Genomic DNA, 15,532 nt, shown 5'->3' on the forward strand with positions numbered 1-15,532 from the left:
GATGAAGGACCAGATGAAGGAGATTAAACAAACTTTGAAGGAGAGTGAAGACCGAATGAAAGCAGTTGAAGAAAAAACAGAGAAAATTGAGAAAAGAATGGATCATCTTGATGACAGAGCGAACCTGCGTTATAGAAGATATGATGAATCGATCACACACTTGGAAATGCAACGTGCTTCGTATGGGCTACGGTTTCAAAATTTTATAGAAGAGAAGGATGAAGACTTAAAGGCTACTATGGCCGAAATTATTGGAGGAATTCTACAAATGGATTCTGCAGAAATAATAAAATAAATCGATGAAGTTTACAGAATTTCTAATAGCTACATTCGTCGCCATAATCTTCCAAGAGAGATTCATATCAAATTTGTAAGAAGAACGCTGAGAGATGACATTCTACATTGGTCAAGATCTGGACAACCGCAATTTAAGGGCAACGATATAAAAATATTGAAACAGGTTCCAAGAAGTGTGAGAGAGAACAGAAGAGACTACCACTTCTTGACCAAAATTTTGATTAAAGAGAATATAACTTTTCGCTGCCTTATTCCACAAGGACTGTCATTGACATGGAAATCTACAAGATACAAATTGGAAAATCTAGATCAAGCAAGAGACTTTTACGAAAATAGTGGAATAAGCCAAATGGAGCAGATAACAAAAGAACTGACAGCACTGCAGGCGGAAGCTATGGGGGCTGTATCACAAGAGCAAGAACAGGACCAAGGCGCGAGAAGAAAGCAACCGCAGCGCGAAACCAAAAAATACAATAAATGACTACATTGAGTGATTTAAAAATCTTCTCCGTAAATGTTAATGGACTAAATGAACCAAAAAAAAGAAAGCAAATGTTTTCTAAAATCAAGAACCAAAAGGCTCAAATTGTGATACTACAAGAGGTACATATAAAAAAAAGCAATCGGAACTTATTATTAAATACTAAAATTGGAAACATGTATACTGCATTAGCAGACCAAAGAAAAAGAGGAGTAGCGATGTATGTGGAGAACTCTATAAATTCCAAACAATTATTTAGTGATGATGAAGGCAGAATTCTGATTGTCCAAGTTAGTATTGAACCTAGACCTCTTACTATTGTTTCTATATATGCTCCAAATGATGACCAAATGACATTTTACAAAAAATTGCACCAAAAAATTATTGAATTAAATGTGGAAAATATGCTAATTATTGGAGATTTTAATGCTATTTCAAATAGACAATTGGACCACTCGGGAGGGGAAAAAAACAATAAAAAGAAAAAAAGAACCTATTACCCTCCACTTTCCAAAAAATGAAAACAGAATTATTATTGAATGATATTTGGAGGGAAAGGTATCCCCAAAAAAGGCAGTATACTTTTTATTCAAATCCCCATAAAATTTGGACGAGAATAGACATGGTATGGGCTCCGAAAATAACAGCAGAATATATAAAAGAGGTTGAGATAGACGTCAATACATGGGCGGATCATAACCCAGTAATAGTTTATAGGAGAAACAGCAAAAAAGCGTTATAATTGGCAAATGAATAGAAATGTTCTGAAAGAGAAAGAGTATAAAGAGTGGATTGAGAAAGAATTAAAAATATTTTTTGAAATTAATAAAACCACAGACACTACTCCCCAAAATTTATGGGATGCAAGTAAAGCATACATAAGAGGATTAACAATATCTTATACAGCAAAATATAATAAGGGAAAGAAAAGTAAATATGAACAATTAATAAAAGAATTAAAACAGCTAGAATTAATATCACAACAAAATATAAAAGACAAAGACTTAGGGAAAAAAATAAATATTATTAAACATAAAATTAGATTGGAAGATCAGAATCAAATGGTAGAAAAAATAAAAAGAACTAAACAATACTATTTTGAACATGCCAATAAACCAGGTAGGTGGCTAGCATACAAATTAAGGAAACAGAGACAATCTAAACTAATTAAAAAATTAGAAGATAAAGATGGAACAATAATATACGATACAGAAGGGAAAGTAAATATAGCATAAAACTTTTTTAAAGAATTATATAAAAATGATAATATTGAGGGAGATGAAGTATTTAAATATTTAGAAAGCTCGGAGTTACCTCAACTAACAGAAGAACAACAGGAGAGGATGGAAAGTCCTATAACAATGGAAGAACTCCTTACAATTATCAAAAGGCAGAAAAATAATAAGGCTACTGGACCAGATGCCATTCCAGCAGAGTGGTATAAAATAGAAAATGAGACAATAAGAAAGAATATGTTACAAATTTTTAATGAATGCAGGCAAGACGGTAAAATCCCTAAAACATGGTCTGAATCTTTGATAACCCTAATCCACAAACCAGGTACAGCAATGGAAAAAATTAAAAACTATAGACCAATATCGTTATTAAATGTTGATTATAAAAAATTTACTGCAATATATGCAGATAGGTTAAAACAATTATAAACAGTAAAATTCATCAAGACCAAAATGGTTTTTTGCCAGGTAGACAGATTAGAAATAATCTTAGAACAATTATTAATGTATTAGAATATTATGAACAACATCCAGAAAAAACATTAGCATTAATGTTCTTAGATGCTCAAAAAGCTTTTGACAACGTTAATTGGATATTTATAAAAATGCAACTAAACAAAATGAGATTTGGTCCCAAATTTGTTAACTTAATAGATGCCATCTACTCAGAGCAAACAACTAAAATTAGAGCAGATTCAAGGATAAAAGGCTTAACTGTTAGAAAAGAGACATATAAAGTTCAAGCCTTTGCAGATGACTTGACTTTTATTATTGAAGATCCGATTGTAACAGCTCCAAGATTAATCTGGATAATAGAACAATATGGCAAGGTAGCAGGTCTAAAAATAAATAAAAATAAAACACAATTTATAACAAAAAATATGAATAAAACTCAAGAAAGTAATTTGGTATGCATTTCTGGCATTAAGATAGTTAAAAAAGTTAAATACCTGGGAATCTGGCTAACTTCCAAAACAATAACATTAAAAAATGATAATAATATAAAATTAATTAAGGTAATTAAAAAAGATTTACAAATATGGAACAATTTAAAAAAATATTTTCTGGGAAGAATTGCCACAATCAAGATGACCATTCTACCCAAAATCTTGTTCTTGTTTCAGGTAATCCCAATAAATCCAGGGGGAAATTTTTTCAAAAATTTAACAAATATGGTTAAAAAAAATTTATGGCAAGGTAAAAAGGCAAGAATAAAAATAAATATGCTAGAGGACATAAAAGAGAGAGGAGGCTTTGCCCTCCCAAACTTGAAATTATATTATCAGGCAGCCGCCTTAACATGGATTAAAGACTGGATAACTCTGGAAGACAAAAGAACATTAAAATTAGAAGGTCATGATCTTATGCTTGGCTGGCATGCCTTTGTTTGGTATGATAAAGATAAAAATCATTCATATTTCAAAAGACACACATTAAGAAACTACCTATTGGAGGTATGGAAACATATAAGGAAAAACCATTTTTTAACCATCCCTGATTGGGTGGCCCCTCTAGAAGCAATTATACATCCAAATTCTATTAAGGATACAAAAATGATAAGATATAAAGATTTGTTAGATGATCAAATGAAGTTAGTATCTAGAATTAAATTACAAGAACAAGGAACAATAATTGATTGGTGGCACTATGCACAGATTAGATCTAGATACCAGAAGGATACCACACTTTATATTTTTAATAAAAATAAAAATTTATTGAGTAATTTAATTACTATCAATCAAAATAGAACAATTGGGAAAATATATAAATATTTGATTGCCCATAAGAACATTGAATTAACTTTAAAAGATAACATGATAGCTTAGTGCAAAAATATAGGTAAAGATATAGATATAGCTACATGGGAGAAAGTTTGGATACATAATTGGAAAATGACAAAATCAGTGTCTTTGAAAGAAAACCAAATTAAAATGTTTTATAGATGGCATCTCCCACCATATAGAATAGCAAAAATGTTTCCCAAGACATCCCCGTTATGTTGGAAATGTAAGAAAGAAATAGGGACCTACTACCACCAATGGTGGACATGTGGTAAAGCTAAAACGTATTGGAAAATGATAGAGAAAATGATAAAAGAAATAGTTATGCAAAATATAGAAATTACCCCGGAGTTTTGTTTGTTAGGAATTACTAACCAGGTTTATAAGCAACAAATTTTATATTTAATTATACATATTTTAACCGCGGCAAGAATTATATACGCGCAAAATTGGAAAGGGGAAAGTATCCCCAAAGAGGAAGAAGTCATTATAAAAATATTAGACTGCGCGGAAATGGATATGATGACAAGATGCTTAAATGACCAAGAAGAAACAAAATTTTATGAAACATGGAACAAAGTCTATATATGGATAGACAAGAAAAAAATAAAATTAAATTAAAGTCAAAATATGTAAAGAAGCAAATATATATGTAATGGTTGAGATTTACTTTTTTAAAAGAATGGTACTAGAATTAGTTTACATATACAATAGTAATAAGATGAGAACAATGCTTGATTTTATCCTAGTTTAAATTACTTGCTATTAGATTTTTTTATATATACATATTAGCTATTTTTTATGTATTAGTATTCAACTATGTATTCAATTTTGTATTCTTTTTTCTATATCTGCATTTACACTTTTGAGCTAAGTGGGGAGGATACCTCCTCAAACTATATGTTTAATGTTTGTAAATTTGTGTGTCCTTTTATCAAAATTAATAAAAAGATTAATTTTTTAAAAAAAGAGCGTCACAATACCTAGGGATAGTGCTGCTGCTGCTGCTGACAGGGAGAGATAGATTGGGGAGATTTCTAAGGGCAAATCACCTAGGCTGCATCTGGTGGTGGCTGCCACTGAAAGGGGATATATCTCAACTGTGCTATTGTCGTCCTAAGGGCAGATCACCTAGGCATCCAAGACAAAAAAGGGGAAGATTTTTTGGGGGGCCTGTCTCACTGCATCTGGTGCTGGCTGACACTGTAAGGGGACATATCTCAACTGTGCCACTGTCTTCCTAAGGGCAGATCACCTAGGCATCCAAGACAAAAAAAGGGAAGATTTTGGGGGGGCCTGTCTCACTGCATCTGGTGCTAGCTGACACTGTAAGGGGACATATCTCAACTGTGCCACTGTCTTCCTAAGGGCAGATCACCTAGGCATCCAAGACAAAAAAGGGGAAGATTTTGGGGGGGCCTGTCTCACTGCATCTGGTGCTGGCTGACACTGTAAGGGGACATATCTCAACTATGCCACTGTCTTCCTAAGGGCAGATCACCTAGGCATCCAAGACAAAAAAGGGGAAGATTTTGGGGGGGCCTGTCTCACTGCATCTGGTGCTGGCTGACACTGTAAGGGGACATATCTCAACTATGCCACTGACTTCCTAAGGGCAGATCACCTAGGCATCCAGGACAAAAAAAGGGAAGATTTTTGGGGGGCCTGTCTCGCTACATCTGGTGGTGGCTGCCACTGTACGGGGACATATCTCAACTGTGCCACTGTCTTCCTAAGGGCAGATCACCTAGGCATCCAAGACAAAAAAAGGGAAGATTTTTTTTGGGGGGGGTTGTCTCGCTGCATCTGGTGGTGGCTGCCATTGTAAGGGGACATATCTCAACTGTGAGACTGTCTGCCTAAGGGCAGATCACCTAGGCATCCAAGACAAAAAAAGGGAAGATTTTTTTTGGGGGGGGCTGTCTCGCTGCATCTGGTGGTGGCTGCCACTGTAAGGGGACATATCTCAACTGTGCCATTGTCTTCCTAAGGGCAGATCACCTAGGCATTCAAGACAAAAAAAGGGAAGATTTTTTTGGGGGGCCTGTCTCACTGCATCTGGTGGTGACTGCCACTGTAAGGGGACATATCTCAACTGTGCCACTGTCTTCCTAAGGGCAGATCACCTAGGCATCCAAGACAAAAAAAGGGAAGATTTTGGGGGGGCCTGTCTCGCTGCATCTGGTGGTGGCTGCCACTGTAAGGGGACATATCTCAACTGTGCCACTGTCTTCCTAAGGGCAGATCACCTAGGCATCCAAGACAAAAAAAGGGAAGATTTTTTTTGGGGGGGGGGCTGTCTCGCTGCATCTGGTGGTGGCTGCCACTGTATCTCAACATATCTCAACTGTGCCACTGTCTTCCTAAGGGCAGATCACCTAGGCATCCAAGACAAAAAAAGGGAAGATTTTTTTTGGGGGGGGGCTGTCTCGCTGCATCTGGTGGTGACTGCCACTGTAAGGGGACATATCTCAACTGTGCCACTGTCTTCCTAAGGGCAGATCACCTAGGCATCCAAGACAAAAAAAGGGAAGATTTTGGGGGGGCCTGTCTCACTGCATCTGGTGCTGGCTGACACTGTAAGGGGACATATCTCAACTGTGCCACTGTCTTCCTAAGGGCAGATCACCTAGGCATCCAGGACAAAAAAAGGGAAGATTTTTGGGGGGCCTGTCTCGCTGCATCTGGTGGTGGCTGCCACTGTACGGGGACATATCTCAACTGTGCCACTGTCTTCCTAAGGGCGGATCACCTAGGCATCCAAGACAAAAAAAGGGAAGATTTTTGGGGGGCGTGTCTCACTGCATCTGGTGCTGGCTGACACTGTAAGGGGACATATCTCAACTGTGCCACTGTCTTCCTAAGGGCAGATCACCTAGGCATCCAGGACAAAAAAAGGGAAGATTTTTGGGGGGGCCTGTCTCGCTGCATCTGGTGGTGGCTGCCACTGTAAGGGGACATATCTCAACTGTGCCATTGTCTTCCTAAGGGCAGATCACCTAGGCATCCAAGACAAAAAAAGGGAAGGTTTTTTTGGGGGGGGGGCTGTCTCGCTGCATCTGGTGGTGGCTGCCACTGTAAAGGGACATATCTCAACTGTGCCACTGTCTTCCTAAGGGCAGATCACCTAGGCATTCAAGACAAAAAAAGGGAAGATTTTTTGGGGGGGGGGTTGTCTCGCTGCATCTGGTGGTGGCTGCCATTGTAAGGGGACATATCTCAACTGTGAGACTGTCTGCCTAAGGGCAGATCACCTAGGCATCCAAGACAAAAAAAGGGAAGATTTTTTTTTTTGGGGGGGGGGCTGTCTCGCTGCATCTGGTGGTGGCTGCCACTGTAAGGGGACATATCTCAACTGTGCCATTGTCTTCCTAAGGGCAGATCACCTAGGCATTCAAGACAAAAAAAGGGAAGATTTTTTTGGGGGGCCTGTCTCACTGCATCTGGTGGTGACTGCCACTGTAAGGGGACATATCTCAACTGTGCCACTGTCTTCCTAAGGGCAGATCACCTAGGCATCCAAGACAAAAAAAGGGAAGATTTTTTTTGGGGGGGGGGGCTGTCTCGCTGCATCTGGTGGTGGCTGCCACTGTATCTCAACATATCTCAACTGTGCCACTGTCTTCCTAAGGGCAGATCACCTAGGCATCCAAGACAAAAAAAGGGAAGATTTTTTTGGGGGGGGGGCTGTCTCGCTGCATCTGGTGGTGACTGCCACTGTAAGGGGACATATCTCAACTGTGCCACTGTCTTCCTAAGGGCAGATCACCTAGGCATCCAAGACAAAAAAAGGGAAGATTTTGGGGGGGCCTGTCTCACTGCATCTGGTGCTGGCTGACACTGTAAGGGGACATATCTCAACTGTGCCACTGTCTTCCTAAGGGCAGATCACCTAGGCATCCAGGACAAAAAAAGGGAAGATTTTTGGGGGGCCTGTCTCGCTGCATCTGGTGGTGGCTGCCACTGTACGGGGACATATCTCAACTGTGCCACTGTCTTCCTAAGGGCGGATCACCTAGGCATCCAAGACAAAAAAAGGGAAGATTTTTGGGGGGCCTGTCTCACTGCATCTGGTGCTGGCTGACACTGTAAGGGGACATATCTCAACTGTGCCACTGTCTTCCTAAGGGCAGATCACCTAGGCATCCAGGACAAAAAAAGGGAAGATTTTTGGGGGGGCCTGTCTCGCTGCATCTGGTGGTGGCTGCCACTGTAAGGGGACATATCTCAACTGTGCCATTGTCTTCCTAAGGGCAGATCACCTAGGCATCCAAGACAAAAAAAGGGAAGGTTTTTTTTTGGGGGGGGGCTGTCTCGCTGCATCTGGTGGTGGCTGCCACTGTAAAGGGACATATCTCAACTGTGCCACTGTCTTCCTAAGGGCAGATCACCTAGGCATTCAAGACAAAAAAAGGGAAGATTTTTTTGGGGGGGCCTGTCTCACTGCATCTGGTGCTGGCTGATACTGTAAGGGGACATATCTCAACTGTGCCACTGTCTTCCTAAGGGCAGATCACCTAGGCATCCAAGACAAAAAAAGGGAAGATTTTGGGGGGGGCCTGTCTCACTGCATCTGGTGCTGGCTGACACTGTAAGGGGACATATCTCAACTGTGCCACTGTCTTCCTAAGGGCAGATCACCTAGGCATCCAAGACAAAAAAAGGGAAGATTTTTTTTTGGGGGGGGGGGCTGTCTCGCTGCATCTGGTGGTGGCTGCCACTGTAAGGGGACATATCTCAACTGTGCCACTGTCTTCCTAAGGGCAGATCACCTAGGCATCCAAGACAAAAAAAGGGAAGATTTTTTGGGGGGGCCTGTCTCACTGCATCTGGTGGTTGCTGCCACTGTAAGGGGACATATCTCAACTGTGCCACTGTCTTCCTAAGGGCAGATCACCTAGGCATCCAAGACAAAAAAAGGAAAGATTTCTTTTGGGGGGGGCTGTCTCACTGCATCTGGTGGTGGCTGCCACTGTAAGGGGACATATCTCAACTGTGCCATTGTCTTCCTAAGGGCAGATCACCTAGGCATCCAAGACAAAAAAAGGGAAGATTTTTTTGGGGGGGGCCTGTCTCGCTGCATCTGGCGGTGGCTGCCACTGTAAGGGGACATATCTGAACTGTGCCACTGTCTTCCTAAGGGCAGATCACCTAGGCATCCAAGACAAAAAAAGGGAAGATTTTTTGGGGGCCTGTCTCACTGCATCTGGTGCTGGCTGACACTGTAAGGGGACATATCTCAACTGTGCCACTGTCTTCCTAAGGGCAGATCACCTAGGCATCCAGGACAAAAAAAGGGAAGATTTTTGGGGGGCCTGTCTCGCTGCATCTGGTGGTGGCTGCCACTGTACGGGGACATATCTCAACTGTGCCACTGTCTTCCTAAGGGCGGATCACCTAGGCATCCAAGACAAAAAAAGGGAAGATTTTTGGGGGGCCTGTCTCACTGCATCTGGTGCTGGCTGACACTGTAAGGGGACATATCTCAACTGTGCCACTGTCTTCCTAAGGGCAGATCACCTAGGCATCCAGGACAAAAAAAGGGAAGATTTTTTGGGGGGGCTGTCTCGCTGCATCTGGTGGTGGCTGCCACTGTAAGGGGACATATCTCAACTGTGCCATTGTCTTCCTAAGGGCAGATCACCTAGGCATCCAAGACAAAAAAAGGGAAGGTTTTTTTTGGGGGGGGGGCTGTCTCGCTGCATCTGGTGGTGGCTGCCACTGTAAAGGGACATATCTCAACTGTGCCACTGTCTTCCTAAGGGCAGATCACCTAGGCATTCAAGACAAAAAAAGGGAAGATTTTTTTGGGGGGGCCTGTCTCACTGCATCTGGTGCTGGCTGATACTGTAAGGGGACATATCTCAACTGTGCCACTGTCTTCCTAAGGGCAGATCACCTAGGCATCCAAGACAAAAAAAGGGAAGATTTTGGGGGGGGGCCTGTCTCACTGCATCTGGTGCTGGCTGACACTGTAAGGGGACATATCTCAACTGTGCCACTGTCTTCCTAAGGGCAGATCACCTAGGCATCCAAGACAAAAAAAGGGAAGATTTTTTTTTGGGGGGGGGGCTGTCTCGCTGCATCTGGTGGTGGCTGCCACTGTAAGGGGACATATCTCAACTGTGCCACTGTCTTCCTAAGGGCAGATCACCTAGGCATCCAAGACAAAAAAAGGGAAGATTTTTTTTGGGGGGGGGGTTTGTCTCGCTGCATCTGGTGGTGGCTGCCACTGTAAGGGGACATATCTCAACTGTGCCACTGTCTTCCTAAGGGCAGATCACCTAGGCATCCAAGACAAAAAAAGGGAAGATTTTTGGGGGGCCTGTCTCACTGCATCTGGTTCTGGCTGACACTGTAAGGGGACATATCTCAACTGTGCCACTGTCTTCCTAAGGGCAGATCACCTAGGCATCCAAGACAAAAAAAGGGAAGATTTTTGGGGGGCCTGCCCCGCTGCATCTGGTGCTGGCTGACACTGTAAGGGGACATATCTCAACTGTGCCACTGTCTTCCTAAGGGCAGATCACCTAGGCATCCAAGACAAAAAAAGGGAAGATTTTTTGGGGGGGCCTGTCTCACTGCATCTGGTGGTTGCTGCCACTGTAAGGGGACATATCTCAACTGTGCCACTGTCTTCCTAAGGGCAGATCACCTAGGCATCCAAGACAAAAAAAGGAAAGATTTCTTTTGGGGGGGGCTGTCTCACTGCATCTGGTGGTGGCTGCCACTGTAAGGGGACATATCTCAACTGTGCCATTGTCTTCCTAAGGGCAGATCACCTAGGCATCCAAGACAAAAAAAGGGAAGATTTTTTTGGGGGGGGCCTGTCTCGCTGCATCTGGTGGTGGCTGCCACTGTAAGGGGACATATCTCAACTGTGCCATTGTCTTCCTAAGGGCAGATCACCTAGGCATCCAAGACAAAAAAAGGGAAGATTTTTTGGGGGGGGGCCTGTCTCGCTGCATCTGGTGGTGGCTGCCACTGTAAGGGGACATATCTGAACTGTGCCACTGTCTTCCTAAGGGCAGATCACCTAGGCATCCAAGACAAAAAAAGGGAAGATTTTTTTTGGGGGGGCTGTCTCGCTGCATCTGGTGGTGGCTGCCACTGTAAGGGGACATATCTCAACTGTGCCACTGTCTTCCTAAGGGCAGATCACCTAGGCATCCAAGACAAAAAAAGGGAAGATTTTTGGGGGGCCTGTCTCACTGCATCTGGTGGTGGCTGCCACTGTAAGGGGACATATCTCAACTGTGCCACTGTCTTCCTAAGGGCAGATCACCTAGGCATCCAAGACAAAAAAAGGGAAGATTTTTGGGGGGCCTGTCTCACTGCATCTGGTGCTGGCTGACAGTGTAAGGGGACATATCTCAACTGTGCCACTGTCTTCCTAAGGGCAGATCACCTAGGCATCCAAGACCAAGAAAGGAAGATTTTTTTTGGAGGGGTTTGTCTCGCTGCATCTGGTGGTGGCTGCCACTGAAAGGGGAATCAAACTTGCATTGTTCTGGTACATGCCGGATATATTTCACTACCTTTATCTGCGCATTCACGTGTTCTGTCACATATAGGGCCACGTCATCTGTGCATTTATGTTTTCTGTCAAATACAATGCCATTAGTGCTGTCTGCGCATTTATGTTTTCTGTCAAATACAGGGCCACAAGTGCCATCTGAGCATTCAATTTTTACAGGGCATTTAATTTTTGAAGTCTAGGTCCACCTGAATGCCGTACCTTCTTCTGTTCCCAATTTTCTTGGGCGAGTGTCACTGCAGGGCTTTAACTATGAAGAAAGCCACAAAAAAGGGACATTGACATGATGCTGGTGGTGGTGGTGATGGAGCTGGTGCTGCAGGGACAGGGAGAGGGCATGTAATATCTGCGCCTGATATGCCTTCCTGTGGTGCAAGCAGGCGCCTGGATTTGGGGCCTATATTGGCAGGCCCCAAAACTGCTTCCAGAGTGGTGAGGCAAGAAGTCAAGGCAGTTGTAGATAATATGGCACGCAGTGCTACCAGTTCCTTGGGATTGCCTTTCACCCATTCCGCCTCAGCTGTGAGTTCAGAGCCCTCCTTATCACTCCCCTTCAAAGCAGAAATGCTGTCTCAGCCACAAGCAGTGGAGTCTTTAATGCTGTTCGATGACACTTCTAACTGGGATGCCATGGGCCATCCACCTGCCCCATCCCCAGTTGCAGACCTTGGGCTTCTGGATGCCCAAGAGCTTCTGCTGGAGAATGAGGAGGTGTCCAGGGCATCATTGGGGGAGACCAAGATAGATGAAGATGAGACCCTAATCCCCGCTCCTGCAGTTTACCGTAATGTTGAGGCTGAGAGGGAGGCTAGCGGAGAGGAGTGGGTGGAAGAAGATGCCAGGGGTGATGACGAGGTGCTAGATCCCACGTGGACCGAAGGCTGGCAGAGTTCAGAGGAGGAAGAGGCTGTGGTGGTCCCACAGCCCCAGGCAGCCAACAGAAGAGGGAAAAGGGTGCAAACCCTCAGCGATCAGTCTGCTGGTACTACTGCCCACCATGGCCAGTGCCATAAAGAATCTCAGCATTGTGGCATTTTTTCAAACAGTGTACAGGTGACAAGACAAAGGTCATTTGCACATTCTACCACCAGTCCCTGAAGTGAGGGAGAGGTGTTAATAATCTCAGCACCACCTGCATGACCAGGCACCTGAATACAAAACATGAGTTTTTGTGCAGCAATACCTTAAAAGTATTCAAACACCTTTCTCTTCCTCTTCTGCTTTGGCTGTCTTGGCCCCTGCTACCACCTCCCCAACAACAAGGCAAACTGTCTCTCCCCAAAGTGACAATGTAGGATCACCACCAACACCACCTTCACCACCACCACCAGCAGCACCAAGCCTGTCCATACTGTCCAAGGGAAGCTTTCAGCTGTCCATCCCTCAAACTTTGGAAAGAAAGCAGACATTTGGCCCATCTCACCCACAAGCCCAGGCCCTTAATGCCAGCAATTCAAAGCTGCTGGCATTTGAAATGCTCTCCCACCACCTGGTCAAGACAAAGCTTCAAAATGTTTATGGAAGTGGCTGTCCCACAATATGCCATTCCCAGCCACTACTACTTTTCACGACAGGCCATCCCTGCCCTGCACCCACATGCAGTGGAGAAAGTTAGGTGTGCACTGCGCAATGCTGTCAGTTCCCACGTCCACATCACCACTGACACGTGGACCAGTAAACATGGCCAGGGTCAGTACATCTCTCTCACTGTCCACTGGGTGAATGTAGTGGTGGCTGGGAAGCAATTTAGCGCATATCCTTCCACCACCCAGGATTGCTGGACATCAGTCAGTGCCCCCTGTTGCCTCCTCCTCTGCTTCCTCTTCTTCACCCTCCACATGTAGTAAGCACAGCGCAGCAACCACCAATTTGAGCACAGCCATGGGGAAACAGCAGCAGAAAAAACTCATCTGCATGGGCGACAGACCACACACTGCCCAGGAGTTGTGGACCAGCATCCAGGGGCAGACAGATGAGTGGTTGCTGCCGCTGCACCTAAAGCCTGGCAAGTTGGTGTGTGACAACAGGTGTAACCTTGTGGCAGCCTTGGGCCAAGCGGGGTTGACGCACATCCCTTGCCTAGCACATGTGCTCAACTTGGTGGTGCAGAGGTTCCTGGCCCATTATCCAGACATGTCGGTGCTGCTGCATAAAGTGTGTGCCGTGTGTGTGCACTTTCGCTGTTCCCATCCTGCTGCTGCTCGCTGATCTTCCCTGCAGAGGAACTTTGGCCTTCCCACCCACCGCCTCATATGCGATTTGCCAACCAGGTGGAATTCCACACTGCATATGCTGGAAAGGGTTTGTGAGCAGCAGCAGGCAATAGTGGAGTTCCAGCTTCAAAATGCCCGGGTGAGTAGAAGTGCAGACCCACAGCAATTTACCAACAATGACTGGGCCTCCATGAGAGACATTTGTGCCATGCTGCAGTGCTTCCAGTATGCCAGTGATATGGTCAGCGCTGATAATGCCATCGTCAGCGCTACCATCCCCATTCTTTGCTTACTGGAAAAAACCCTTCAGGTCATGACGGATGATGTGATGGTGGCACAGGAGGAAGCAGAGGAGGAGGAGGAGGAGGAGGAAGGAAGGCCCATTTTCCCAGGCAGCAGGGGAGCGCATACATGGCTCGCAGGGTGGGCGGCTGGGCCGACAGCAGCCAAGTACTCCACTGTCCAGCCAGCAGAGTTTTGGAGGAGGAGGAGGAGGACTTGCAGCAGGGCGGCCCCCAGTGCAGCTCATGAGCATCAATGGAGCGTGGCTGGAGGGAGGAGCAGGAGGAAGAGGAGCAGGAGAGACCTGTTACTGACAACCACTCCTTGACTCAGGGCAGCCTGGCTCACATAAGCCACTACATACTCCAGTGCCTGTGCAATGACCCAAGGATAGCCCGCATCGTCACCTCTGCCAGTTAGTGGGTGGCCACCCTGCTGGATCCCCGGTATAAGGACAACATCACCTCCCTGATCCCAGCACTCGAGCGGGAGCACAAAATGAGAGAGCACAAGTGCTCGCTGGTGGACGCACTAGTGGCAGAGTTCCCACAGGACTTGGAGGGGTCAGTGGTGGCACGTGGAGTAGGAGGAGGACATAGTCGCCAATGCAGCAGGGGTATTGGCAGCACCTCACAGGGGAGGGTGTGTGAAAACCTATTCCATCGTCCCACACATTCCCCACCATCGGATGTGATGGCTCATACCAGAAGTCAGAATGTGACACACATGGTGGATGACTACCTGCCCATGCGTCTCATGGTACTTAGTGATGTCTCCACCCCCTTCAATTTTGGGGTAGGTAAATTGGATACATGGCCAGAGCTTGCCCTCTATGCCCTGGAGGTGCTGACCTGCCCTGCGGCAAGTGTCCTGTTCGAGCGTGTGTTCAGCACTGCAGGTGGAATCATCACTGACAAAAGGATCCGCCTATCCACAGACAACATGGATATACTTACATTCCTTAAAATGAACCAGATGTGGATCCCACAGGACCTGGCTGTGCCACCACCTGAGTGAGTGGTTAGAATGTTTGCTACCCCCACCAACTCCTCCTCCTCCTCCTCTGCCACTTCCACCTACAACATTATTATTATTATTATTATTATTATTATTATTATTATTTAGATTTGTATGCCGCCCCTCTCCGTATTACCTCCCCCGAGACAGCTGTAAAATTCATGTATGTATATATTTAGGTTTATTTTTATGTAAATATTTTATGTAAATATAATTTGGGTTCACATTCTGACAATTTGATAACTGCAGCTGCCCATCAATATAATTAATTTTGGCAGAGATGGTTTCTAAGAGCCAAAATGCATGTTCCTTCCCAGGAGGGGTCACCTTGAAATAAGCTGAAATAATTTGCACCAGGCAAATGGGGTTCGGGTTCGGGTTCGGGCTCGGCGAACCTACCCGAATGCCGACGTCAAGTTCAGCCGAACCGGAACTTCAACGAGTTCTCCCAACACTACTTATAATTCCCCTATTACTTCTGCAGTGCAACATGGTTAAAATGTGTTTCTGGAGTCAACTTTTGATACATACCTTTGACTTAAAAATGAAGGGTTGCCCCCCACCAGGCTAGTCACCAATACAATAATGCAACTACTTTTTTTATCTTTTAAGCCCAACAGTGGACAAGATCACAAGAAGTTTGACACAGAACAAAAGGAACATGCAGTATGTGTTAAAAACAAACAAAC

The 15,532-nt window shown here is 44.6% G+C and overlaps 1 protein-coding gene across 4 annotated transcripts in view; it reads right to left on the reverse strand.

Annotated features, from left to right (window-relative positions):
* Positions 1 to 15,532, reverse strand: part of PCDH15 (protocadherin related 15) — a 1,574,801-nt gene that overhangs the window by 652,963 nt on the left and 906,306 nt on the right. The gene's annotated exons all lie outside the window — the stretch shown is intronic.

This window comes from Erythrolamprus reginae, chromosome 5, assembly GCF_031021105.1.
Source record: "Erythrolamprus reginae isolate rEryReg1 chromosome 5, rEryReg1.hap1, whole genome shotgun sequence".
Taxonomy (NCBI): Eukaryota; Metazoa; Chordata; class Lepidosauria; order Squamata; family Dipsadidae; genus Erythrolamprus; species Erythrolamprus reginae.